General features: G+C 43.1%; 1 protein-coding gene across 3 annotated transcripts in view; it reads right to left on the minus strand.

Moving 5' to 3' along the window:
• The window catches only part of LOC127627699 (neurexin-1-like), a 527,683-nt gene that overhangs the window by 75,703 nt on the left and 429,105 nt on the right, over nucleotides 1-22,875 (minus strand). The gene's annotated exons all lie outside the window — the stretch shown is intronic.

Below are 22,875 nucleotides of genomic sequence, written 5' to 3' on the forward strand. Positions count from 1 at the left end.
AAGAACAAGTTAAGTCATTAACCAGGCAAGTAAGATTATTGGGCATAAACAACTTGCACTCAATACTAACCCTAACCTAACCCTTACCATACCCTGAATTTTCTCAATACATGGAAAAAAAAGACAATTGAGATATACAGTATAAGGATCATACTCATCCACTTCACTCTACTTTTGAGATGCTTCTGGTCACAGATTGAAAATTCCCAGGGCCAGAAAACATTTATATAAAAGATCTTTGCTCCAATGGCAATGATTATATTAAACAGGATTTATAATTAAGTATTACTATTATTATACTTTTTACTACTTTAAATTATTATGAATACTATTTTATGATGTTTGATGTTAAAGTTCTGCTGTTTGCTTAATATATTTATCATCTGTTTTTAGGTCTACCTATATTTGGGCTTAAATGCGTGTCTTTTATATTTTTATGCCAGTGTCAAAGTCACATTTCCGTTCTATTACAAACTGAATGGTTAATAAAGTTTAAACTTAACTAAACTATAGAAATGAGGATCTGAAATGGAGCCATGGCTGTGCTGTGTCAGCTTGGAAAGAAACCACAGCAGGCAGGAAGGATGCCCTACATGCTTTAAACTGCCAAGCTAACAGCAATGAAACAGCCCCAAAAGTGTGAACCTGGGCAACTGCGCTGACCAGCTTTCCAAGGTAAAATGAGAGGCTGTAATATGAACTGTCACACAGCTGAAGTCAAATGGCAAAACAATGGACTGATAAAATAAAGTCCAGCTAAATTGAATGAACCAGGCAAGGAAATACAATGACACAGAAAGCTCTCATTAACACAAGACTTGAAAATACTGAAAACACAACCATTCATCCACTCTACATTTAGCTCCAAGCTCCGGATTTTTCTGAAAAAATTATCTTGGTTTAGCATGAATTTACCAACTACTTTATTCTACTTAAGGCTGGTTTAGCTGGTGGACCACTATAGCCATGCTGTTCACCAGCAAACTTGTTGATATCTGAAGCTGGTTGACCAAGGAAGCTAGTTAACCTAGTTTAGAAGTATGGAGGGAAAACTTAAAAAGGTATGAATTTCATTGTATAAGACAGCAAAATATCAACACAAATATCAGGTGGTATCTGCAAACAAATAGACCTAGACCTTTTCACATAACTACTACTAGCCTTTTTGCAAAAACAGTTCCCTTAAGTTCACACAGATTCCCTTGCAAAGTAACAGCAGGTGTAGTTCATCACATTAACTATGGACACGTTCCACTAAGTTTGAAAAGCAGAAAACATTCAAATAGATTTTGTCATAATTTAGAAAATGGTATATTTTGTTTTAGAGTTTATAACAAAGCAAACTTATTTTTGTAAAATGTTTTGCTGTGTGCGCTTGGGCTTTCTTTCTACACACATTTTTAAAAGTGGCTTAAGTGTTCAAATATTTTTAGGGGTAATTTTATTGTATGCTGGTCTTTCTAGCAAGGCACCTGTAAAAAATGTAAAAGCTCTGCTATGGTATAGTGACTTCAAAGGCTTTCCATTTGTCATGCAAGATGCTTTTAACTACTGTAAGGTCAAATGTCTGTTTATTACTGGTACAGAGATGTTACAGTCTTGAATAACTCAACTGATTAATGCTCAGCTAAACAAGTGATCTTCCACTTTTTAAAAAAAAAATCACCTCAGCACTAAGATGCCAAAGTGGAGCCACCTGTCATTTCTGGCAATTGTGATTGTCTAAATGAGAAAATAGAAGCGATGTGGGGAATGTAATTAACTGATCTGCAGAGTAGTCCCATAGCCAGGATGCGGGTTACAGAGTGTTCAACACCTGCTCATGAAAGCTGCTAACTAACTTGTTGAGTTTGGAGTGTGAGGCATCACAACACCTGCTTAAACTGATGAATGGAAAATATGGGGTAAGTGTTATAACCAAAACCAGAGTTTTTGGAGGCCCCTCTTGTCACCCCACAAACAGTTTTCACCAGGGATTAAACACATTACAAAATGAGATCTAATTGCGACTTTACATTCCACAATTGCTACTTAAAATCTTGTCTTTAATATATATCTTTTCATAGAAATATTTCTCTTAATGTAGTCTTTATATCAAAATAACACCTGGAAAACTAAGGCCATTTCCACAACAATATGTTTTTGTTTTAAAACACATTGATTTTGTAATGTTTATGCCTATCATCCACACTAAAATAATATTTTCCCTCCACTGTTGAAAACACTCTCCATTACCCCATACTTGATGTTAGGAAACAGAAAACTGAGTTTAAAAAAAAAATTGATTCAAAACATTCCCCATCAAAACTACTGTTTTTGACAGCGAAAACACTCTCCCAACTGGATACATTTGAAAACCCCATCTTCCCATTGTAGTGTGGACAGAGAAAATGGAGATATCTGAAAATGATGACGTATTTGTTGTCATGTGGCACAGTCATGTGATTCAACCCACAACAATCAAGATGGCGGCCCATGTTGCAGGGGAGTTGTTGTGCCTGCTATTCATTTTGATAGAATTGTTAAAGATAAATGTTACTTTGTACAACCTTCACATTGAATTCCTTCAAAGGCGATGCAAAGTTTACTCAGAATTGCTGTCCCATTATGAAACAATAATGTTTCAGACCGTACATAGAACAGCAATTTTTTTCATATGCGTTAAGTGGATTTAAGAGTTCTCTTACGAGAGGTTCTCTCGTAAGAAACAACGACGGGAAAGATTCATCTTTTCTGAGATATTGAAGCCAAAAAATTAGCCTTAATTTTGTATCATTTGTCAACGCAGTGCAGCAACTGCAGACCTTGAGCGGGCTAGCTAGCGAGCTCATTGGTTGCTCTGCGGCAACTGCTGCAGCCTATAGACGAACTTGTGTGAACTCGCGCCCAATGAGAGGCGCCCGCGCGCTCACTGTCCCAAAGCCCGCCAGAATGGGCGTGGCTAGGGTGCATATAAGCGCAGTTCGTAGGCTGGAACCCTGATTTTCATCTCTTCAGCGAAGCTCTTCGCATCTCTGAAACTGCAAGAAGCCGCGTCGCCGTTCGAGGGGCATCAAGCAAGCTTGGACAGCGCTCGAAGAAGCCGGCCGCCGCTACCTTCAGCCATCCTGCGAGCTACGCCATCCGGCGACGTATCCTTTTAAAGCAAACGAGTTCCTCAGTGAACTTCACAAAAGAGCACGCGTGTCTTTTTAAAGATGCCTCGCGACCTGCGGTTCATGCCGCACCCCTCTCAGCGCCGGAGACCGCCACATCATCTGCGCTCTCTGCCTGGGACTGGGGCATGCAGAGCTCGCCTCGCTGACGGGCGGATGCGACCTCTGCGAGGAGCTTCCGATGTCGACCCTGCGGGCTCAACTCGAGCGCTCAGGACCGAAGCCGCCGCGCCGCCTTCTGTTTCGCCACGCCGGAAGAAGCGCCGCTCCCAAAGGCTGCCGGAACCGGGTTTAGAAGCGACTGTCTCGCCGGAGCCTCTCCTCGAGCATCGCGTTCACCCTCCCCGCCCCGGACGCCGCGAGTTGCCGCCGAGCAGCCACACTGCTGCCACCTCGGAGAGCGAGGCGGAGGACAAGGGCTGCTGTTCCATCATGGCTTCGACAGCGAGGAGTGGTCACAAGCCTCCTCATCGGCCCAGGAATCCAGCAGGACCCGCGCCGAGTCGACGGGGAACTGATACGCCTCCTCACACAGGCCGCCGACCGCCTCGGACTCGAGTGGTCACCGCCCCTGAGCAGGCTCCCAACAGACTCGACGGCTGCTTTCTTCAAAGCCGTCACCGCTGGCGCCAGCGCCCGGCCGCTCCCTTCCTGCCGAACTCCACGCCGAGCTCTCTAAATCGTGGAACGCGCCTCTCTCGGCCAGGATTCAATCCCACGTCTCCACCTCTCTCGCTTCAGTGGACGGCGCCGCCGAGAAGGGCTACTCTTCCATCCCTCCGGTCGAGGATTCGGTAGCAGCACACCTTTGCCCGCCCTCCGCGAGATGGCGGTCTAAGCCAGTGCTCCCGTCTAAGGCCTGCAGAACTACTTCCGCCTGTGTTGGCCGCACCTATTCCGCCGCAGGCCAAGCCGCATCTGCTCTGCATTCCATGGCCGTCTTGCAGATCCTCCAAGCGGACCTTCTTCGGGAATGGGATGAGAAAGGCAGGCACCCAGAGGCTGTTACAGATCTAAGGAGCGCGACGGACCTCGCCCTTCGCGCCACCAAAGCTGCAACCGAAGTCCTCCTAGCTTTGTTGAAAAAACGACGGCTCAGTCCCGCCGCGGCCGGACCACCGTCAAAGCTTCGCCCCCTGTCCGTCCCCTTCTCTCAGGCTACTACAGTGGTGAATTCAGCAGCCAACAAGCCGGTGTTACTACCCGCTTGCCTGCACTCAAACGCCGTTTTCACGGCGACAAAAAGATCTTGTAAAGAGCAAACATGTCTTATGTGTAGAAAATGTGCCCACAATCCAGTGTTCACCCCTACACACAAGCATTACACTTCCCGTGTCCCTATCAGAGAGCAAACATGTCTTATGTGTAGAAAATGTGCCCACAATCCAGTGTTCACCCCTACACACAAGTATTACACTTCCCGTGTTCCTATCAGAGCACACTCACATAAAGCGGGCACAGCCCGCTCGAGTGTTAGAGACAATAAACGCTATCACGAGCCCGTGTGCGCGTCCCCTCTCTGCCCGCTCTGACACACGGCCAGCAAACACCTCTCTATGTGTAAGTGACTATGCTCGCGCATCACTTAACGGATGTGACTCTTTCCCCATTCATCTCAATCGGGAAGTCACTCACAGAACAGCATGTCCCTGCTGTCTGCGAGCAGTCATGCATAAGCACAATAAGCGGCCACACATTCTGTTCAGCCCGCTGTGTACGGTAATCAGGGCGACTCGGCCATTCACCCTATAGCGTTACGCTTCAAAGCGTGGGAAGCTATCCCAGGGATATGCAAATGGGTGTTAAGCACAATAAAACAGGGCTATTTGCTACAGTTCGATCGCCGCCCACCCCACTTCAGGGCGCGGCTCGAAACTACTGTGAACACGGAAGCAGCCTGCATGCTTCGCTCAGAAAAAGCAAACCTTCTGTGCAAAAGGGCCATAGAGAGAGTGCCGCCTTCACTGAGCTGAAGTCGGGTTTTACAGCCTTTATTTTCTTGTCCCCAAGAAAGACGGCGGCCTCAGACCAATATTAGATCTCAGGGTTTTGAACAAGGTGCTTGCAAAAAGACCGCTCAAAATGCTTACAATCAGGAAACTCCTCGCGCATGTGCACCAGGGGACTGGTTTATTTCTCTCGATCTGAAAGATGCCTATTTTCAGATTCAGATAAATCCCTGTCACAGGCCATTCTTGAGATTCGCCTCGACGGTCAGGTTTATCAATACACCGTCCTTCCGTTCGGCCTGTCCTTAGCACCCCGTACTTTCACGAAGTGCATGGATGTGGCGCTCGCACCCCTGCGGAGTCAGGGCTTGCGAATTCTGAACTATTTGGACGATTGGCTGATTTTGGCACAGTCACATATGGAGCTTCTGTCTCACAGGACAGTTCTCCTCAGTCATCTGAACAGTCTGGGTCTTGCAGTCAATTGGACCAAGAGCTCACTACAGCCCAGTCAGGCAATTTCCTTCCTTGGAATAGAACTAGACTCCGTGGCAATGACGGCTCGCTTATCTACACGGTGCGCGCGCAACTAGCCGCGTCTTTTCAGATGAACAGCCTCACGCCTCTGAAAAAATTTCAGAGAGTGTTAGGTTACATGGCCTCAGCCGCAGCAGTACTTCAGCTGGGTTTACTGTGCATGCGCCCGCTTCAGCATTGGCTAAACACCCGCGCGTCTCGCCGGGCATGGGCCACAGGCCGCCAGCCGATCAGAGTGACTCAGACCTGTATATCAGCTCTGCAGCCTTGGACGGTGGCCGAATGGTATCAGCGGGAGTGACGATGGGAGCTGTATCTCGCCGAAAAGTCATCTCAACAGACGCCGCCCAACACGGGTTGGGGCGCGGTCTCGCGAGGGCTTGCCGGTTTTCGCCTATGGTCAGTTCAGGAAAAGCTCCTTCACATAAATTGTCTGGAAATGATAGCGGTCGAGCACGCCGCCGGCGCTTCCTCCCGGTCATTCAGGGTCACCACGCCCTGGTCCGCTCGACAACAGATCTGTGGTATCCTATCTAAACCATCAGGGCGGTGTCAGATCCAGGAACCTCTTCCATCTGACAAAATGCATACTAAGTTGGTCCCAGGGCCACCTGCGCCGCTGAGGGCAACGCGACGTGCCAGGCCACCTGAACGACAGCCCAGACAGACTGTCCAGAGACAGTGTTCCCCCAGGGGAATGGTCCCTGCACGCTCAAACAGTCCAGAAATTATGGCAAATATTCGGCAGAGCAGAGATAGACCTCTTCGGCCAGAAGAGAACTCTCACTGCCCAGTATTTTTCTCGAAAAGTGAGGACACGCTGGCCCAGGACTGGCCCAACCGCCCGCTTACGCCTTCCCTCCCGCCTCGCTATTGCCACAGGTAATGCAGAGGATCAGGGAACGCGCCACCGGTGCTCCTCATAGCCCCGTGCTGGGAGAATCAGACATGGTTCCCGGAGCTTACGCAGCTGTCACTGACAGCCCCGTGGCCCATCCCAGTGAGAGCAGATCTCCTCTCTCAAGCTCGCGGCACGATCTGGCATCCCCACCCAGAGCGCTGGCGCTGCACGCTGGGTTATCAACGACTACCCGTCGCTTTGCCAGAAGGAGTAATGGACACTATCATACACGCTAGAGCCCCTTCCACGAGAAGACTCTATGCGCCCAAATGGTCGGTGTTTTCAAAATGGTGCACCGACAGAGACCTGGACCCACGGACATGTGGGGTGTTGTCACTGCTCGTGTTTTTACAAGAGCTGTTGGATAAGGGCAGATCCCCATCCACGCCAAAGTGTACGTGGCGGCCGTCGCGGCGTTCGCCGAACCCCTGCACGGCCAGTCACGGGAAAAACGAGCTGGTCATCCGCTTCCTCAGGGAGCTAGAAGGATGAACCCCACGCTCCATCGGTTCCTATCTGGGATCTTTCTGTAGTTCTCGGCTATGAAAGCCCCCTTTCGAACCGCTTTGAACTGCGGATTTGAAATACCTTTCACTCAAAACCGCTTTTCTGACTGCCCTGTCATCAGTTAAACGTGTGGAGACCTTCACGCGCTGTCTGTCAGCGCTGCGTGTATGGAGTTTGGACCAAGTGACTCCAAGGTCATTTTAAAGCCTAGACACGGCTATGTCCCCAAGGTGATCGGTACTCCTTTCAGAGCACAGATTATTTCCCTATCGGCTCTGCCAGCATCCGATAGCTTAACGCGACACAAATCTCCTTTGCCCAGTCAGAGCACTGAGATTGTATACTGCGCTGCTCGCCTCTTTAAGACGCCGCTGAGCAGCTTTTCGCTTCGCTCGAGGGCGCACCAAGGGTCTCGCCACCTCGAAACAGACACTGTCTAGATGGATAGTGGATGCTATTGCTGCCGCCAGACGCTGCCGAAAGACCTGCCATGCCCGCTAGGCATTAGGGCTCACTCCACCAGAGGCATGGCCTCCTCGTGGGCATGGTCCAGCGGGATTTCCATTCAGGACATATGTGTGGCAGCGGGCTGGGCTTCCTCCACCTTTGTCAGATTTTACAATCTGGAAGTGCCCGCTCTGCAGGCAAAACTACTAGCGGTTTAACACGCTACAGCTCCCCTGGTGAGCTGCACTAATGGGACACATTCCACACAGACCGGCACCACCGCTCTGTTTTTCCCTTCCCACTATGTGGTTATGTATCACACACACACTGACCCGCACTCTTGCCGGCCAAATATTATTTCCCCACTCACAAGGGCTCCCCGGGTCCCCCACCCCCTGGGGCTCATGCAGTGGATGCTTGAGCCGACGGCGCTGACAATGGGTTCCCGTGAGCGTAAGCTAGCTTACGTAATACGAGAGAACCTCTCGTAAGAGAACGCCTCGGTTACCTACGTAACCTCGGTTCTCTCTAGATGAGGGAACGAGTATTGCGTAGCTGGCCGTGCTCACGCCACGAGCGATTTTCGCTTCATTCAATGAAAACCAGGGTTCCAGCCTATGAACTGTGCTTATATGGACCCTAGCCACGCCCATTCTGGCGGGCTTTGGGACAGTGAGCACGCGGGCGCCTCTCATTGGGCGCGAGTTCACGCAAGTTCGTCTATAGGCTGCAGCAGTTGCCGCAGAGCAACCAATGAGCTCGCTAGCTAGCCCGCTCAAGGTCTGCAGTTGCTGCACTGCGTTGACAAATGATACAAAATTAAGGCTAATTTTTTGGCTTCAATATCTCAGAAAAGATGAATCTTTCCCGTAGCGTAAGCTAGCTTACGCAATACTCGTTCCCTCATCTAGAGAGAACCGAGGTTAAGTAGGTAACCGAGACGTTTTCATACATTTCAGTGTGGACGGAGTGTTTTGAAGAAAAAATGTCCAAATGTATCTAGATTTATATAGACATAGCTTTAGAGTGGACGTGGCCTAAAAATTATAACTAGTGTAACATTATTCAAACTTTATATTTGCACGTGTGAAATATCAAGGCCACCACAAAACATAAAATGTTGGAGGTTTACAGTATCATCAGTAGTCACATTCAATCAGTATCAGAGTATGTGAGTGGAGTGAAGCGGCAACAATTTCCCCTCCACACCTTTTAATATCACAATCTTCCATGCAGAAGGTATATTAAAAGTGTATCAAAATACCAGAAGAAAAGATACAATGTGCTTTATTAGAACACTAACCTTAGCCCAAGACTAAATTAAATAATTTTTTGCTTACTTTTGAAACATATCAGCAGCATTCTCTAGGTTTGATTAATTAAATAAATTGCTAGATGCAAAAAAAAAAAAAAAAAAAAAAATGACCAGAACAAAAACAAAACATTAAATTAAATTAATAAATTAATAAATATATTATTGCCTAATTATTTTCTATTATTGTACTTCTTTTAATTAACCTTGCCCAAAAATTCTCTAAATGAAAAACAAATACATTCTCAGAATGTTCTACACTTTTTTCCTCTATTCGCATATGCTGAGCTTTTTCATCTGCAAATGCATAACTCATAAATTAGCCTACAGCACTAAAATAAATGTAGATGGCAATTGATTAAAGTCAAACTATGCAACATTAACATGTTGATTAGTTCAGTTGGTGTTTTATGTCGTTAAAAGTTCAATTCTATTTAATGCAGGACATAATAGCCTATACAGTTAGAATTAGAATGTTTATATGATTATTCAAAATATAGGAGATATTTGTATGACTGATCTTTAGATTTTCTCTCCACATGTGAACGGATTATCATCATGTTTTTTGGACACGTCTTTTAGGATTTCACAACAAACATTTGATCGTGACTATCACCTCCCCACTCGTGTTCTCCTTCGCCATCTCATCATTAAATTTCACTAAATGCCGGCTAACGTAAGAATAAAGAGAAACACAAGCACGTAGTTAAGTCAAGCCTTACCGCAAGATTAACTCAATAATAGGGAGTGTGAAAACTAAAAGCGAAAGTAACCTTCGCGCTGGAGGTTGAATATTACCAAGTGCTTCTAGTTTTTAACTCTATCTAGTTTTTTTTATCAAATCCTTTCTGGTTATATCAGAAATTCCACCTTTCCTTCTTGTTTTACACTGCTTAACATATGGTGAATTATTGCATTAAGGTCTGTTAACAGGTGTTTTGCCCATGATAGAGCATAAGTGGAGCGCTCTTGGAGGGCCACTCTGCTCCACTCACATAGTCTGATCAGTATTTGTCGATATTAATTTTGCATTTGCAGCGTTTGTTTTTATGTGTCAGACCACTGCAGGCATCTCAGCTCAAGGCCCCTGGTAGTTAGAGGCCCCCAGGTATGGGCCACAATCCAACTTTGGCTAAGGGGTCTATATCAGTCTATCTCACTATTTCAACCATATAATGAGCTGGATGCCCATGTGACTGCGGTGGAATGTTGAATCAAGGACATTTATTTCTGGGACTCTCAGCCTGAAGCTTCACAGCAGAGGGGAAATTTAAGCATTGCTATCATGATGCAATCAAAAGTGTATACAGTATCCAAAATACAATTGATTTCCTCATTCAGATGGAATCAGATGTTTTGAGTCTGGTTATTTTCTAAATACTGGAATATGATTCCACTCTATATCATTTTGAGTTTGCTCTAAGCAAATCAATATCACTCTGATAATTTAGATGGGGTTTGACCTACACTGATTTATCTGCCCTTGACAATCACAGCACAGTTCGACATCATTTTAAACTATGTATACTTTTCTTCTAGGCGAAATGAAGAAAGGATTGTGTTTCTTGTAGATACACTTCTGCGATGTAGATACTGTAGGCTGTAGATACAGTACATTTAAGCCATAACTATGCAGTCAAAATGTTTGTGTTATTCTGCAATGCCTCTTTTTCATGTTTTAGTGTGCTGGAACAAGTAACGGTCAGTGCTTTATGTCCCTGATAGGTTAAGTAATTGTAAACAGTGTTTAATTCAATAAACAGACTGAATGAACTCTCCACACACACAGTCGTTAGGGGAAAAGGTCTTGGAGGCAAAAATTCAATTTTCTTGCTTCAGTTACTTCCAGCAATTCAACTAAAAAGACCTAGCCTGTGTACTGGGCAAGATTACATGTCCGGCTTGAACCGTGTGCCATTTAAAAACTGAAAATAACAAAACAACATTTCTATATCTTTCTTTGTGATTTGAAATTATTAATTGACTTCCTCAGTCGTTTATTGTAGTTTATGGAATATATGGCTTTGAAAGAGTACAGCCCAATGGAACGATTTCATTGCTCAGGGCTTGTTCTTTCATAGCTGAGGAGATCTAATAGTTATGTTTTATTTAAGTTTTAGCTTTGTCTCAGATATTTCTCCTAAAATTCCTTAGGAGACATAAAAATAGATACATTTTGTTGAGTACAGATGAGTAAAACATCGAACAGCATAGCTCAGATAATTTGGTCTTGGAAGAATTGATAATGTTTGAGTTCATTTTGAAGTTACTGCCTTTTTGAATGCAGACTTTGGTATCTTGGGAAACCCTGGATCAAGTTCATGGATAATTGTCATTAACAACTCGTTTAAAATAAAAACCTGATTGTCCCGTAACTGAGACGATGGATTTAAAAGTATTGGTAGCACTTTACAATAAGGTTCCATTCGTTAACATTACTTGATGCATTTGGTATCATGAACATACAATGAATCTTCCGCATCCCATCCAGGGGCCAGACTTGGAGGTTCCAGAGGTCTGGGTGCGGATGCCAGAGCATGCCCCGTCCCTGAGAAAGAAGGTCCTTCCTCAGGGGAATTTGCCAGGGAGGGGCTGTCGCGAGGAGTATGAGATCCGAGAACCAAGTCCGAGTGGGCCAATAGGGAGCCACTAGAATGACTTGTTCCCCGTCCTCCCTGACCTTGCACAGCACCTGTGCAAGCAGGCTCACTGGGGGAAATGCGTACTTGCGCAACCCCACAGGCCAGCTGTGTGCCAGCGTGTCTGCCCCAAGGGGAGCCTCTGTTCGGGCGTACCAGAGCGGGCAGTTGGAGGTCTCTACCTGGGCCTTGCCGAACTGTTTCCAAATCAGCTGGACTGACTGGGGGTGAAGCCTCCACTCTCCACTGGGCAAGCGTTGTCGTGATAGCGCGTCCGCTACCACGTTGAGGTTGCCCGGGATGCGAGTGGCATGCAGCGACTTGAGTTGCTGCTGACTCCAAAGGAGGAGACGACAGACGAGTTGTGACATGTGACGGGAGTGTATGCTGCCTCTGCGACTTATGTACGCTACCATGGTGGTGCTGTCTGATCAAATCAAGACGTGTTTGCCCTGAATTAACGGGAGAAACCACCGTAGGGCAAAAAGTACAGCAAACAACTCTAGGCAGTTGATGTGCCAGTGCAGCGGGGCCCCTTTCCATTGCACATGGTGCCCCAACCCAATTTTCAGGCATCTGTGGTGACCAGGACGTGTCGGGACACCTGCTGCAAGGGGACTCCTGTCCGTAGAAAGCAGAGGTCTGTCCAGGGTTTGAAAGTTTGTCGGGAGGCGGGGGTGATGAACATACGGTGCGTGCCGCAGCACAATTCTCTTCTCAGGACTTGAGTCTGGAGCCAGTGCTGAAGCGGTCACATATGCATCAACCCCAGCGGCGCGACCACTGTGGAGGACGCCATATGCCCCAGGAGCCTCTGGAAATGTTTTAAAGGGAACTCCGTGCCCAGCCTGAACGCAGTGAGGCATTTCAGCACTGACTGCACGTGCTTGTTGGTGAGGCACGCTGACATTGAGACTGAGTCTAACTATTCTCTGAACCGGGGTGAGTTTGCTCTTTTCCCAGTTGACCTGAAGCCTTAAACGGCTGAGGTGCCTGAGCACCTTGTCCCTGTGGGCGCATAGTAACTCTCGGTAGTGTGCCAGGATGAGCCAGCCGTCGAGGTAGTTGAGAATGCGGACACCTGCTTCCCGAAGTGGGGCAAGGGCTGCCTTTGCGACCTTCGTGAAGATGCGAGGGGACAGGGACATGCCGAAGGGGAGAACCTTGTACTGATATGCCTGGCCATTGAATGTGAACCGTAGAAAGGGTCGATGTCGAGGCAATATTGAGATGTGGAAGTACGCGTCCTTCAGGTCTACCGCTGTGAACCAATTTAGATGCCGGACGCAAGTTAGAATGTGTCTTTGCATGATCATTTTGAACTGGAGTTTGTGCAAGGCCCGGCTGAAAACTTGCATGTCCAAGATCGGTCGTAAGCCACCACCTTTCTTGGGCACGATGAAGTAAGGGCTGTAGAAACCCTTCTTCATCTCGGCTGGAGGGACAGGCTCCATTGCGTCTTTGAGTAAGAGAGTTGCAATTTCTGCGTGCAGGGATTTGGCATCTGCACGGCTGTAAGCGGTGCGCAGAACAGAGGAACCAATCATCCAGCCGCGTAGGCTGTGTGGAGGATGGAGGTTTCCAGTCCAGCCCCACGCTGACGGCGGCCCGGGCAAGCATGTCGGACATCTGGGCGTCAGCCTCAGACTAGGTGTGCTGGCCCGAAGGAAGCAGCCCAGTCGAGTCATCCGCGTCAGATGCCGGACCTCTCTCCGATGCAGCGGCGAGCTTATCCAGCTCGTGGGGCTGAAGAGGATAGGCAGGCTGGCCGTGAGGCAAGCCGCTGTTGCCTCGAGCACTGGACGGAAGTCAAGGAGCGTGTTGGGGGGCGGGTGGTTCGTGGGGACGTTCCGGCGAAACCGAGCCTGCTGCCAACCCCAAATCGCCTCTATCGGTCATCCTCAATCCCGTGGGAAGAAGTAGTGACGCGGGGGGTGGCTGGAGTGGCATTCCTTCTTAGGAAGGAAAGCCGTGACCGCAACATTGCCATGGTAAGATTCTCGTAGTGAGATCACTAACAATCCACAAATGCTGCCTCGGTGTGATCGCGGCCCAGACACACGAGGCAGCACCTGTGACCATCAGGAGCAGAGAGCACTTGACCGCATCCAGGAACTACACAGGGGCGGAAAGGCATCTTTATAAAGACACGTACTGAAAAGGACGTTCAACGCCGCTGTGTATTGAGCTTTTAGAGAAAATACTCTTTTAGTGAAAATTTCTCTTTTACTAGAGCTGTCGAAGCATCCAGGGGCAAAGCTGCACTGCTGTGTAGAGAAGGAGAAATCTGCTGACATACGCTGTTGAGAGGAAAACCAATTGGGACTCGAGGCTCGCTGTTCACACAACCGGTCGGCTCCGAAGAAAATTTCTGAATGAAACTCATTTCCCACCCTTTATACCCGTATGTCCGGGGGCGGGACATGCACATTCTGTCTGCCAAATTCTCATTGGCCTTTTCTCAAATTTCAGAGATGCAAAAGGCTCTCAAGAGAGACCCCTAGTGTTGCTTTTTCGATACAACGTTGAAGTGAGCGACAAACGGGGAACTAAACTTTTTTTGTTTTTTTATGTTTTTCTTGTAAAAATATTAAACTAGATAATTTTGCCTTTTTTATTGTTCCTCTATGATTAATAAACAATCAACTGTTTTCTTATGGAAAATTCTTATACTTAAAACCCCATTGGATAATGACTGAATACAAAATAACAACAACAAATAAATAAAACCATTTTTGGCTATAGCACCTCCCAAATAAAAGGTTCAGCAAAATTATTAATTCTGGTTCTTTTCGTGCATTTTCAAAACAGGTTTTACATGTTTCTTCCTTTCAACAAAGCAAACAACGATCTCCAATAAAATGTTGGGATTGGGTTTCAGTGAGAGTTGATTTCTTTAGAGCTCCTGTGAGGTGCTGTGATTAGATAAGCCCTGTGTATGGAGTCTAAAGGGAAGTGAGCTTGAAGCAGTGTAGTTATTTGCTGTGTGTTCCCAGGCGTCCACAGAGGGGGGATATTGGAATCATGTCCAGTGGAGCATGTGTGCACATACTCGGTCCTTCAGGACCCATGTTTTCTCACAGCGGTGGGAATCAAAGTCAGCAGTCGAAACAGAGACATGAAAGCAGAGCCAGGAAAATCTACTGATGATAAGCACCTCTCAACAGTTGAACTCTCACACAAACAGTGAAAAGATTTTTGTGCAAGATTTCACATTTCATCAATAAGTAAATACTGCATTAAAGAGCACAGGTATTGAGTATGGAGCCATAATGAAATTAATATCTTATTTCACAATGTGTTCTTAAAGTCTTTGTGGTATTACAGATACTGCATTCCTCAAATTAATCAATTTATCCCACAGGCCTGTTTGATCACAAAATGATGATTAATGTATGTGCTTTTTAAAGCGTGTTCACTGCTATAGGAGATGGTGCAATAAATCATGTAAGGATGGAAAGACTATGCTTTTTGTATCCTTAATGGTATAGATACCACTCTAAAGGTAGGCCACATGTAGTTGGATAGATTTCCTGTTCTGATTTATTTTTAAGTTAGTATTATTTTTGGAAAGGCAAATGGTATTAGAAAAAGATGATATCTCAGGAATCATCTAAAGGTATAAAGGTTGCTTCTTGGTTTGGTGGAGGTTTTGTATTTGGTAAGCATATGATATTAGGTGCATCCAAATTTAAAATGATTAAAGCCATTAAAAATGTAATAATAGTATCAATAAAGGAATCCATCCATCCATCCATCCATCCATCCATCCATCCATCTAAACACACTCATCTAAAAGGTAGCAATACTCTGAAACACTGTAAAAATTAAGTAAATATGTTATTTCTAGTCACAATGCAAAATCTTCAAAGAAAAAACAGACGCAATCTACTTAGCATTCATTGCAGCCACAAACATGTTTGTGAGGTCTGGCAATACAATATTAGCTTCTCTCTCGCAAAACCATTCCAGGGGTGCCAGGGTGTATTAACCTCCTACACTACGCAGGATAAACTGCACCAGATTTACACTTATTTTCCCACAGTGTGAAAGAAGATTTTGAGACTTGATAAGTAAAGCTCTGCAGGTTAACTTTAGAACATCCTGCACATTCCAAATAGGAACCGCAAATATAAAGCTGCTGCAGAGAAATTAAAATAAGACAAGAATTGCAGAACTTAAGAATTACCAAATAGGATCTTAATACTAAATAGGATCCAAATATTCCTCTAACCATTATTATGGGGTCTGTTAATATTGACACTGCTATTTACAGTATGTAAGATATCTGAAAAAGCCGGGGTATGTAAGATTTAATTGAAACCACAGGGCCTGGAATACATTTTTTATGGTTTGTTTTTCCAAAGCTGCAAATTCAATTCATTTTATTGTGCAAGACCAATATTAAAACTCTGGGCTCTTAGCCATAACTAGAAATGAGCTATTGGAAAAGATGGATTACGTTTGAAATAAATAAATAAATAATTAAATCAAAGAAAATATCACCTTTTTCATGTTTTCTGTTGGCTAATTACAAAGGAAACTATATATGTAAATGAACAAAACTGGCAGTGAATTACTCACAGTGTGAGCAACTTTGGCAAGGTACTGGATTTCCATCTGAGAGGAGTTTTATCAAGTAGCAGGTTTCCAATTCCCCTTTACTTTCAAGTGAAGTCAAGTCAGGTTATGCATATTGCTAATAGAGTTGCAGAGTATGCTCATGTAGCATCCTGGCCTGGTGTTCCATAAGTCAAACTGGGACACATCGGGTTCCGCCATTTGTATGGAAGAAATGATGTGTGTCAAGCCAAGCCAACCTTTATTTATAGAGCACATTTAAAAAACAACAGAAATTGACCCAAAGTGTTTACAGATCAAATAAATAAATAATGACAGAGTGATATAAAAACAGATTGATTTAAAGTAAAATTTATATATATATATATATATATATATATATATATATATATATATATATATATATATATATATATATATATATATATATATAAAATAATTTAAAAAACTTTAAATACAGCATCTTGTATTTATCCATTTTAAACTATTCAATTATATATTAGATACAGAATAAAAAGAAGATTTAAAAATGGCTAGTGATGAAGCTGACCTCACATGGAAAGGAAGACTATTCCATAGATTAGGACCTATCACAGAAAAGGTACGATCACACTTAGATCTATAGTGGCAATGAAGAACCCTTAATAAAAGTTGATCAGAAGTCCTGAGTCCTCTGGTAGGGGAGTTAGGGAGTTCACTGATTTATTGGGGTACGAGAATGACCTTGTAACATAAATCAGAATTTAAAATCGACCCTAAATTTCACAGGAAGCCAGTGTTGAGATGCTATAACCGGGGAAATGTGATCTCACTTTCTTGATCCTGTTAAAAGTCTAGCTGCCACGTTTTGAACTAGCTGTAGGCAAGATAATGCAGTTTGGGGGAGACCAATGTACAAAGAGTTACAATAGTCTAACCTTGAGGTAATAAGTGAGTGGATAACATTTTCCAAGTCTTTATGAGAAAGAAATTGTTTTATTTTAGCGATAGATCTCAGGTGGAAAAAGCCACCATTGATAACAGCACTGATCTGCTTATTGAAATGTAAGAGTCTAAAATCACTCCAAAATTCCTTCTTGTTCCATGATCTTGTACATTCGACGACAGAGGTCCTCCTTACCTGGCCTGGGCAACCAGGTCAGGTAAGGAGGACGTGGAGGAACCTAAAATCAGAACTTAGGTTTTGCTTTCATTCAAAAAAAAAGTTTGCCAGCCAATGTTTAATAGCTTTGAAGCAATTTAGGGCATTCTCAAATGAACAATTCTTGTCTATACTCTCTGGGAAATAAAACTGTGAATCGTCAGCATAACAGTGATAAGATATGTTGTAATTCTGAAAAATGGAGCCCAGAGGAAGCATATACAGGGAAAATAACAAGGGTCCTAAAATTGACCCTCATTGTCATTGAGCCGACGTAGAAGAAAAATGACCTAAATTAAAAGAGAACGTCCTTCTTTTAGGAAAACCACAGGAGGGCCATACCCAACCATACATTTGAGATAACTGAGAAGTATTTTATGGTCGATAGTGTTGAATGTAGCACTGATATCTAATAAAACTAAGACTACAAGTGAACCTGAATCCATGGAGAGTAAAATATCATTGGTGACCTACAACAATGCAGATTCAGTGGTGTGCAAGCGTCTGAAACTAGACTGAAATGTATCTAAAATGTTAAATGTATTTAGATAGGAGTAGAATAAACAACTCTCTCCAAAATCTTGGAGATGAAAGGCAGTTTGGAGATTGGTCTGTAATTGTTGTGTATTGCAGGATCCAAAAAATATATATATTTTTTATAAAGGATCTAGAACGGCATGTTTAAAACTTCTTGGAACAACTCCACTTGCTAATGAGCTGTTAATTATAGCTGTTACACAGGAAGTGGTAGTTATGAAAACTTCTTTAAAAAGGTGCGGAGATGGAGTATACAGCTTGTAACTGGAACACTTTATATCTGCTAACTGTGCTAATGTAACTGGTTCAAAGTGAGTCAGGGAGCTGGACGGGAAAGGAATTAGTGGTTGATCAATTTGTGAAGGTACAATTGCTCCTTTAATCTGCTAAAATTTGTAAGTCAAGAAGTTAAAAAATGTTTTGCAGGTCTCTTGGTTGGCGTCCAGAAAAGCATTTCTATTTGGGTTTGAAACGGAATCAATTGTTTTGAAGAATACTTTTGGTCGATTTGTGTTATCAGAAATTAATGTCAAGAAAAACATAGCTTTCACTTCCTTTACAGTTCTCTGATAGTTCGTTAAACACTCCTTTAAAATATCAATAAAGACCTGAAGCTTGTCTCGTTTCCACTTGCGCTCATCTTTTCTACACTCTTGTCTGAGGTCAAGGGTGACATCATCTTGCAAAGGCCGTGAAACACCCTTAATTCTCCTTAGTCTTAAGTGGAGCGACATTATCAATTGTAAAAGTACAAGATTTATTAAAAGCTCCAACCAATGATTCAGTGTTGATTCCAGCTAAGACATAATTTGTGAAATACGTTAAATTAAATTCTGAAAAAAGATTGGCAGCAGACGAGTGAATGAACCGGTAGTGATGTAAGGGCAGAGAAAGAGTAAGATAGGACAAGTAGATACAGACTCAAACATTATTGAATAATGGTCAGAAATGCCAATTACTAAGATCTCTAAGTTGGATACAGAAATACCACAAGATAACACAAGATCTAATGTATGACCTATATTGTGAATAGGACCAGTGACCACCAAGAATCAGGAGTCTATCACAATGAGAGACCAGTCCAGAGAGAAAGTTTGTTGGATGAAGTTCTTATTAAATCTGGGAGGTCTGTACACAAGTGCACAGAAAGCAGGACCCAAGATGTCAATCTTTAATAGTTGGACCTCAAAACTGGAATACATGCCATAAGGCATTGTCCTGCATTTAAAAGATTTTCTATAAACAATGGCAACACTACCTCCTCACCCTGAAGGCTGTGGGGAATTAAAAAGGTCACAACCTGGCGGTGTTAGATCCCCAAGGGCCATTTGTTCGCCAGGATTCAGCCAGGTCTCAGTGATGAATAAAAAGTCCAATGATCGTGATATAACAAAGTCATTCAGTATAAAAGACTTGTTCAATTATGACTGTGCATTAATGAGGGCCATCTTAGTAGTGGCACCATCTGTGTTTTGCAGTGAAATAAAAGATTTGCGTTTCAGCAGGCTGAGATTATCAAAATTGACACCCCGCTTCACATGGCAAGAAGACCATATGGCTGGTATGTGGTGGTTGTCAGAGGAATCAGTCGGTAATCTGAAGGGATGTTGGCGTGACCCTCGATGGGCATACCGTGGGTGACGTGCAATTCCAAGAGCAGAGCAACAGTTATAAACTCCATCTGACAGGCGGGCCAAGGAATTCAAACGCTCTAAAGCCAGAGATGAGTAGAATAAAACCATGTCAGAAGAAAAATTATTGCATGAACTTGCAAACAAGCAGGGAGCTCTCTCCTGAAACTGGCTAGGGCCAACAAAGAAACTCCAGCAGGCCAAGATGGGCAACAGAAGGCAGAACATCCTTGATGAATACGACCTGAATTCAAAATCCATGCACTCCAGCCCAACTGGACATGGACCAGGTAATCAAGCAGCCTATTTAAGACTGCACATAGCAGTCACGGCGAAGACCATCGGTGAATGCAGCGGTGTTAATATCCTTTGAGGTAATCCAATAAAATGAGAGGTGTAGCGTAGATTTCAAACAAACTAAAAAGTCAATAATCCATAAGATTGTCCATAAAAGAGAAGCATAAAACTCGATTTCCTGAGGTCGCTCCTACAAAAGGCCACTAACCAAAAGCATCTAAAAACATTGAAAAGAAGCCGGAGAGCAGCAGCAGACAAACACGCCAGCGTGTGAGGCAATGTGACACCATTGTGCTTCACTTTAGACAATAATAACAACATCCATGAAACTGAAAACTTGTCTGACTCCTGACACAGCTGTCAGCTCTGCAAGTTCAGTTGAGGATATCTGCATCCTATTGTACATTATCAAAACAATAGTTCACCAAAACCAGAAAATGTTGTCGTTATTAATTCATCACCTTCATGACATTTCAAAACCGTATAACTTACTTTCATCTGTGAAACATGAAAGGTGAATTTTTAAAGAGTATCTTGGACCAACCTTTACAATATAACAAAAGTGAATAAGGACTGGGGGTATCAAGCTCTAAAATTATGAAGAAGCACCATTAATGTGGTTCATACGACTTACTACTTTCCAAGTCTTCTGAAACCATAACAACTTTATTTTATGAAAATATACACTCACTTAGAACTTTACTAGGTACAGCTGTACACCTTCTTAGTCATGTGATTATCTAATCAGCCAATCATGTGGTAGCAGTGCCATGTATAACATCATGCTGTTACGGGTCAGGAGCTTCAGTTAAAAATGTGATCTCAGTCATTTTGACTGTGGCCTGATTGTCGGTGCCAGATAGGATGGTTTGAGTATTTCTGTAACATTTGAGTATTTCTGATCTCCTGCGATTTTCACGCACTACAGTCTCTCACAATGGTGCCAAATCATTCAGTGAGTGGCAGTTCTGTGGACAGAAATGCCTTATTGATGAGAGAGGTCAACAGAGAATGGCCAGACTGGTTCGGGCTGACAGAAAGGATACGGTAACTCAGATAACAACTCTGTACAATTGTAGTGAGCAGATAACATCTCAGAATGCACAACACGTCGAACCTTGAGGTGGATGGCCTACAACAGCAGAAGACCATGTCGGGCGTGTTATTAGGACCATAGTGTTCCTAATAAAGTGCTCAGTGAGTGTAAGTCACTATTTACTAATGATTTTCACCTACATTGACATGCTAACAGTTGCAAATGGATCATTAGGATGAACTCGAAAACCAGTGTGACTCATGAACAAATGATTCAGAAGGCTTTTGTGAACTGGATTAACTGATTGATGAAAAGATTTGATTTAAAAGAATGATTTATTAATGAATCAGACATTGCTACTTTTCTCATGAATGTGCAAGGAAAGCTGGGGTTTCAGTGAATAACAGCTTTAATTTCAGGCTGTTCCTCACAATGCTATCATATGACTTCAGAATACTTGTAATATAGTGTACAGGTCATATGGGACACTTTTGCAGTGCCGAGTTTGAAAGCGCCATTACATGAAAGTGAGTTGATATTCTTCAAAAGGAAAAAAAAATAAAATACTAATGACAGAATTTTTATTTTGGGGTGAAATATTCCTTTAACTTTAAATGTTTTGTTAATAAAACTTGTTAAAATGCCAAAAGAAGGGTCAGATTAAGGATTATAACTTGGATATATACAAAGAATGAATAAATGCTACTGTAAACTCTTTAGGTTTTTGATTTACTGCATTGCTGAAGAGCCAGAAGCTTATCCATAACTTAAGCATCAAGAGTCAGGTTGTCCTATTTTTGTTGGCAGCTATGCTTGAACAAATCAGTGTATTCCCACTAGGACTTTGTGTGAGCTCCTGAGCCCCCTACTTAATACACAAAACTATCACAAACATCTCAGAACATCTCCATTCACTCTCTCTGTTCTCATTTCCTTTCAATCAGACTGGAGTATGCAGGACAAATAGAATACCCCGGGCGAGGTCAATAAACAGTTGCGCCAGTTTTGTGCGCTATATTTTCCGTGCTTATTCACTAACCTTCTACAATCCAGTTTAATAAGTATAACACAGAAAGTATTTAAATCAGCATAAACATGCCTCCTTTGTATGTATCTTAGACTTATTATAAATTGTGTATTATTCACTAAAGTCAGCACTATTTGCCTGGCACAATTAAAAGAATATTCCAGGTTCACTACAAGTTAAGCTCAATTGACAGCATTTGTGGCATAATATTGATTACCACAAAAAGTTATTTAGACTTTTCTTAAAAACATAAACCTGGGTTACAAACAGTAAGGCAATTGCAATGTAAGTGACGGGGCCAATCTGCTAACATTAAAATATTCACCGTTTCAAAAGTAAAGCCACCTGAACATTGGCATATTATCAGAGAACTTCTTTTGATTGTTTAGATTAAATTAACCAAGGTAATATTGCAGAGTTAACAAAGATTTTTATTAAACCAGTAGGAAAAAAAAAGTTAAATATAAGGAGAAATGTTAAGAGAAAGGTGAAAATAAAACCTAACACCTTAGATAGCAAGAATTCACAGAATTAACAACTCACTCAAGAGATCCCAAGCTGTCAGAGAGGTTTGATTGATAAGTGTAATAATGTTTTTTTTCTGTGATCTTCGTGAAAGTTTTGCTAGCATTTGTCAGTGACATTTTATTTCATAAACCTAATATTAATTGAGAGGAAGAGTAGCGGAAGAAAGAGAACACAGAACTTTTTTTAGTGGGCCATTATTTTACCAGTTCTAACATGCTATAAAAAAAAGTAAAAGACAAAGCCTTTAAAAATCCCATTTATCCATCAGTTAGCAATGCTTTTCATCTTAACCCTTGTGCTGTGTTGACATTTTTTTTTACCAAATTCGGTGTTCACTGTCAAAAATTGACCAGCCTATTAAAAATTGTTTATAAATGTCTGGTTATGCTATATTTTCCCCAGATATTGGATTAGATATTTTTTGCCAACTTGTTTTTCCTTTCAGTTAGCATAGGTTTTTCAATACTTTTTGGAGTTTATTGACCTGAGCTTATGCACCTCACAAATGTTTTTTTTGTGATATTCCCCATTCATTTGCACTAGCCGGTCATCTTTGACCGGGAACACCACAATTAAATTTTTTCTATTGGAGAGGGGTCACTGTGGGGCAAAGACAGTTCTGGTGTGTGTGTGTGTGTGTGTGTGTGTGT

Source organism: Xyrauchen texanus, chromosome 34 (genome assembly GCF_025860055.1).
Source record: "Xyrauchen texanus isolate HMW12.3.18 chromosome 34, RBS_HiC_50CHRs, whole genome shotgun sequence".
NCBI lineage: Eukaryota > Metazoa > Chordata > Actinopteri > Cypriniformes > Catostomidae > Xyrauchen > Xyrauchen texanus.